General features: G+C 38.4%; 1 protein-coding gene across 1 annotated transcript in view; it reads left to right on the top strand.

The window, feature by feature from the left end:
- The first annotated feature begins 460 nt into the window (after positions 1-460).
- Positions 461-6,343, top strand: part of ATP6V1A (ATPase H+ transporting V1 subunit A) — a 55,117-nt gene continuing 49,234 nt past the window's right edge. The window contains exon 1 of the mRNA XM_015812120.1: positions 461-715. The gene's annotated coding sequence lies outside the window, so the exon portion shown is untranslated. The remainder of the gene's footprint in view (positions 716-6,343) is intronic.

Here is a 6,343-nt window from a genome sequence, read left to right as displayed (position 1 = left end):
AGCAATCTCCTGTATATTTAGCATGAGACATTTGCTTTTATGTAAATAATTTCCCAATATAAAGCACCTACATAAACAAAGTTATATATAAAATGATTACAAAATATCACTACTAGTATCAATATAAAATAGTTACAAAATAACACTATCAAGCTTAAACATAATAAAATCATAAGCACAATAAAATCCCTTCACCGGTTTATTTTATTAAAAAAACGGGTGCACGCGTGAACTCTTTCCGCTGTTTTTCATCCTCGTCCTCTGCCCGTTTGTGGGAATTTAAAAGGACAAGGAACGATGACAACGATGTACCAGCCTTAACAGCTTTCTTGTTGTTATACAAAACATGGGCACAACCTACAGGCCGCAGACCAACGCAAACGGAAAACACGTGACGTCACTTCCTTTGGCGCAAGCGCGTTGGACTTACCGGGGAAGGTCGTTCTTGAGGGAAGTGGGAGGTCGCCGCGATTGGTGGCTGGGCGATCAGCTGCTGCCGGCGCTGCGGAACGGGCGTGTCCCGTGGGCTGCTGCTCTCGCTCGCTCGAGGTTGCGCTTTCTTCCCCGGAGGGCAATTCCGTCGAGGGAGGGGAGCCTTCCGGATCAGGGGTTTCTTTTTCTTTCCATTCACTCCGTGGCCTCCAGTCTTTGGCCGGAGCTGACCTCTGCGCTTGGCCAAAAGATTCTTTCCCTCCTCGGAGCAATTACTATTTGGGTGAGCCTCTTTGTGACAAAACGCTTCTGGTTCATTCATACCGTTAAGCCAGTTCCTCCGCAGTGTCTCATTACCGTAGCCTTTTTAATCAGAGATGGGAAATAGTGCCGGTTATTTCTTTCTTTTCACATTTATTCCGTTGGTTTCTGTGTTGTGTTCTTTATACTTCAGCTTTATTCATATTAACCCAAGCGAAGTCCAATTGATTCTAGTAAGCTGTAGCTTTCTGGTATGTTTTCGTAAGGTTATAATCTTAGAAAAATATGTCGATGGTTAATTGTCTTGAGATTTATTCACTGACTGTTTTTGCCTTTATTTTAGAGTAAAGTTGCATTTAGGTATTTATATTCTGCCCAGAAAAATTTTCCTTAGTAAATTTCTTAATTGCTGAGATTTATCTGTCACTAAAAGAGAGAAATAAAAAAGGAGATTAAATGGTCAAAGAAGCGGGTAGATATTCTATTTTGTTCTTGTCCTTTAAGTTTCCTTTGCATAGAGTTATGTTTTGCCTCTTTTGGTCTTAATATGGATAATCTTAACATGCAGATTTTCTACAATTTACTTCAGATTCTAATTAAAGTTTTCCACAATGACTTGTTGAAGATATTTGACTATGTGAGTATGGTGTTAACATGCCTTAAAATGTAATAAATATAAAATTCATCAGTGTGAGCCTCAGATGTGATGATTGGGCAGATCAGAGCACATGTTGGGTGGGATACCATATGAGGACATGAGCAAGAGTTCTATTTCACTGCATCTGTAAGGGCAAAGTCTCTGCAAATAGAGTCCCATGAAATCTTCCCGCCAATTGATTTACCAAATTACCGAGTGTGATATAATCAAATGAACAGAATGCTGTCCTTGTGAGATTGGGGACAGCTATGTCAAATAGGATTCAAGTCACTTTTTAATAGCTGAGCAGGTTTGAAGTGATAGTTTACCAAAATGCTTATCTTTCTATTGGATAATTCTCCCACCCATTTTCATACTACCAGTTTTCCAACCAGTATTCCTTCTTTCCAAATCCCATATGTTTTCTTTGTCATGCTCTTAGTGCAATTGCTGTAACTACAGGAACAGAAAGAGGGAACGGAAGCTAACCAAGTCACATCATGACAAAGCATGCTGCATGAGCAAGACTAATAATTCTTTTTCTGTATCTTAGAAGTCTAACTTCTCAGACTGGGTTCCCATGTCATACAGTTACAAGAAAAAAAACCAAGCTCCAAAGTGTAGGATGCCTTTTATTTTTTCCTTAACTTTATTTTAATATATTGTGCATTAATATTTTATTCATTTATTAGTTTTCTATTATAGAAAAATTAATTCCCTGCCAAAAATAAAACCAAACTCTATTTCATTTTTCCTTCATAATCATGAGACACAGAGATTTTTTTCAGCATTTTATTTATTTAGCAGCCATTTGAAGTCACAACAGTATTGAAAAAAGTGACTTATGACCATTTTCACACTTATGACCATTGTAGCATTCCCCATGGTTACATAATCAAAATTCAGATGCTTGGCAACTGGCATAGATTTATGATAATTATAGTGTCCTGGGGTCATGTGATTATCTTTTGCAATCCTCTGACAAGCAAAGTAAATGGGGAAGTCAGATTCAGTTAAGAACCCTATTACTAACTTAACAATTACAGTGATTCACTTAACAACTGTGGCAAGAAAGGTTGTAAAATGGAGCAAAGCTCACTTAACAATTGTCTTGCTTGGCAACAGAAATTTTGGGCTCAATTGTGGTTTAAGTACAGGATTACCTGTACAGTAGCCTTGGTCTTTCATCAGTCATCATTTCATTGAGAAGATGGAAGCAAAGTGGAAATAGAGGAAAATCCCCTTTCCACATCACCTGTGGTATTCTACCATCCTCCCCAAACGTGGGCAAACACCTTTAATTTTTGTACTAATGATATTTTTTTTTAAAAAAAAAATCTTTTTGTTTTTAGCTTTTTTGAGCCAAAGTTCCAATCATTCTTTAGTTTTTCATATTTTATTTTGCAAATATGAGTTACTTACTGGTATATTTTCTTCAAGATTACACACACTTTCCACTTCCTATACATGTATCTTAATTTCAGATGCAAATTCATAGCAGTTTCCTAAGCTGTTCCATGTTTTTGTTCTCATTGGATTGATACACTTCCTGTATCTTATTTCTAAGAAGTTTCAACATTTTTTACTTCTTCTGACCAATTTGAGGTAATCTGTTGACATGGAGTAAAGTATCATCAACGTGGGGTTAATACACAGGTATAATACATCTCTCTTATTGACCCAATGACGCTAACATGGTTCGTTCCCTGTTTCTGGAAGCTGTGGACAATTTTTGCTTAATTCTAGCAGGGTTGAATGGCTGTGGATCTTAGGGTCTTTCAGATCTGTGGACTTTCCACTATAAACCCTAGATGGGATACCTCTTCCCCAGTGAGACGTTCTTGGATTCTCAGCTCTTGCTCAAAGAGCAGTTAGCAGCTAGAGCAGGGGTAGGCAACCTTGGCTCTTTTATGACTCGTGGACTTCAACTCCCAGAATTCCTGAGCCAGCCATGCTGGCTCAGGAATTCTGGAAGTTGAAGTCCACAAGTCATAAAAGAGCCAAGGTTGCCTTCCCCTGAGCTAGAGTTAGGAAAGCTTTTGCAAAAATCCATTCTGGGATTGGGAGGTCCAGTTCATGGTTACTTCATATTTTGATCGCTTCCCATTTGGACTATTACAGTGCACTTTACATGGGATGCCTTTGAAGACTACTTGGAAGCTCCTACTGATCCAGAGTGCAGCAACATGATAGTTATGGGTACACCCCTACATTCTCATATAGCACCATTATTCCCTAAGTCGTACCATTAGTTCCTAAGTTGCACTGGCACACTAAGCTTCTTGGTGCAATATAGAGCTCTTCATGGCACAGGACTGGGTTATTTGTGGGACTAGGCAAAAATGTTTTGATCACTTCCCTCCCCATTTAGGTGATTCTGAGATTACACCCATCTACTTCCTATGTGCTAAGTTACATGCCACACTGCATACTATGCTAAGTTATATAATTAGTCTGGTTTTGGCCTCCCATGATTAATGAACAGAGTCTTTTGGGTTTAACTGACAAATAATAGTTAAGCACAATATGTGCTTGACAGTGTGGTAAATGTTTGTATTTTGGTTATTGGTAGTAATAAAATAAGCTTTTTTCAACATTCTCTGTCTTATGTTTTTACATAGACCTGTAGCTTCCTTAAACTTGCAGGTTAAGTTACTGTAAGTAGGCACACTAATGCTGTTTAAATGGAACTTTTTGCTTTTTTCCTTCTTGCTTAACTTGAAAGTCTAGAGCTGTATTTGCATAATTGTGAACTAAGCCAAGATTTATTTTAGCACAGTATTATTGAACAAGTCTGTCAGATATAGCTTTACAATGCTGTGTGTATCAAGTAATTGGAGTTTATTTAATAAATCATTTAATAATCCATGAATCCAGAGGCTCAGTTCACAGAACCTCTTAAGCTAAAATGTGGTGTATTAATATTATAAATCTAGATAATTAATTTATATTCCATATTCTGTGCAAAACCCAGCATTACCTCTTATGCAATAAGCAATTGCTGTATTAACCATTGTTTAGTCACTAGTGTTATTATATGTTGTGTAATCCTTGTAGATCAGGGGTGTCAAACTCAATTTCATTGAGGGCCGCATCAGCATTGCGGTTGCCCTCGGGGGGGCGTGTGTGTGTGGCCAGGATGGGTGCGGCCTACTGGGTGGGTGTGGATGGAGTGGGTGTGGCCTACTGGGTGGGCATGGCCAGCTCTACATCATTCGTGTCAAGGGTGCCTGTGGGTGCCTGGGCAGGAGTGGGACAGATCTGAGGGTCTCTGGCAGAAGGGGGTGGGACCGGGGCAAGCGCCAAGGCATGGTCCATTTCTTCATTCCTCATAAAGGGTGACACCTCCCCAGCATGCACCCAGGGGGTGTGGCTGACACGGCAGGGGCTGGTTCCTCATTGTTTCTAGACGGCCTTGTGGAGCTAAGACTGAATGCCTTTCAGCATAGATGGCCACCACAAAATTGTACATTGACTCCCGGCCGGCCTGGGCCAGGGCCAAGGCAGTGGGGACCGTTCCCTCACTGTTTCCAGGATGGCTTCGTGGGCCACATGAAACCACTTCGTGGGCCGCATCCAGCCCCCGGGCCTTGTGTTTGACATGTCTGTTGTAGATGAATATAATCATCTTACAAATTAGTAAAATCAATTCTAGATTTATTTTATCTCAGTTTCTTTTGTTAATAGCCAGAGGATATCCCCTCAAATCCAGCCTTGTCAAAATACATTTTTTTGTATTTGTGAGTGTGCTTTTGGTTTGTTGAGGGATTTGTTTAGATTTCAAGAATTACCGTGCAACCAAGGTTTTGTGTGTGTGTGAATCCAGCCGCTGAACTTTGTAAATAATACTGTATAATTTAGTATGCTGTATGAATCCAGCCATTTCTATTCTTTCAGTAAACCATGACTTAGCATGGTATGTCAACATTGTTTAGATTTTTTGAGTTTCTTTAATTAATTGGAGGTTTGTTCAGGTTTATCATTTTTGTTTATGTGCAGTATTGTGTTCACATGATTGTCTTTTTGGTGGAGACTGTGCTTATATAAATGGTCTTGTATAGAGTCATGTTATCCATATATTGGTTTTAATGGGCTGTATATTCTTGATTCTTTAAGATGCCTACATATGAATCTGATTTTTTGGGCAAATTTATTGTGCAAGGAGATGGTTATATGTTTCAACAGTATTTATAGTTTTTGTATTGTACTTTCACAGTGTCTGTGGATTAATAATGTTTTGTCCATGTTGAATATTTTTCAGCATTAGTGGTTTCCCTTCTGCGACTTGGGTATTTTGTTACCTTTTGTGCAATATTTGGAAATTCCAAATGCAATTGGACTTTAAGGAGCAGTGTTTTTCAACCTTGGTAATTTTAAGACGTGTAAACTGGGGAAATCTGGAAGTTGGTCCACACATCTTACACTTGATGAAATTGGAGTAACAGGTTGTTTTGTTGAATTTCAGAGCCTGTTGCTGGGTTTTGAAATGGCAACTTCACTTCCATGTTCCTCTTATTTAATTTAGTTCCAAAGATACTGATTAGATTATGGAATAATTTTTTATAAAATCCATAAACTCTTCTCTTAATTTGGCTTTGGAAAATTGACTTTGATGGTACTTTATCATTTAGTAGAATGGAACAACTCAGAGCATCAGACTGATAGAGATCACGCATGGATGTTTCACTATTAATCATTTTTTCTATTTTAACTAGTTTGTCTGTGTCAGAGTTGGGAAGAATGAATAAATCAGCATGATTATTTCTGGTCTCTTGTGAGACAGCTGTCAAGTATCTAATACTGTATTGTGTCTTTTCTGAATGTGAACATGTTAGCATTTTAGCAGTGCATATGGCATGAAATTCAAACAATTCATTGTACTAGAAGGAAAAATAATTCTGAAGAAATTCCAGTATAGTAAAACATTTCCTTTAACCTATAGCTCTACTAAACGCAGTGCACATCAAAACCATGTCATCCAAAATGCCCCAAAACAGCAAAAAAAAAAAAAAA

Source organism: Protobothrops mucrosquamatus, unplaced genomic scaffold, assembly GCF_001527695.2.
Source record: "Protobothrops mucrosquamatus isolate PMUCROS unplaced genomic scaffold, P.Mucros_1.0 scaffold69, whole genome shotgun sequence".
NCBI lineage: Eukaryota > Metazoa > Chordata > Lepidosauria > Squamata > Viperidae > Protobothrops > Protobothrops mucrosquamatus.
This window is presented reverse-complemented; position numbering and strand designations above follow the sequence as displayed.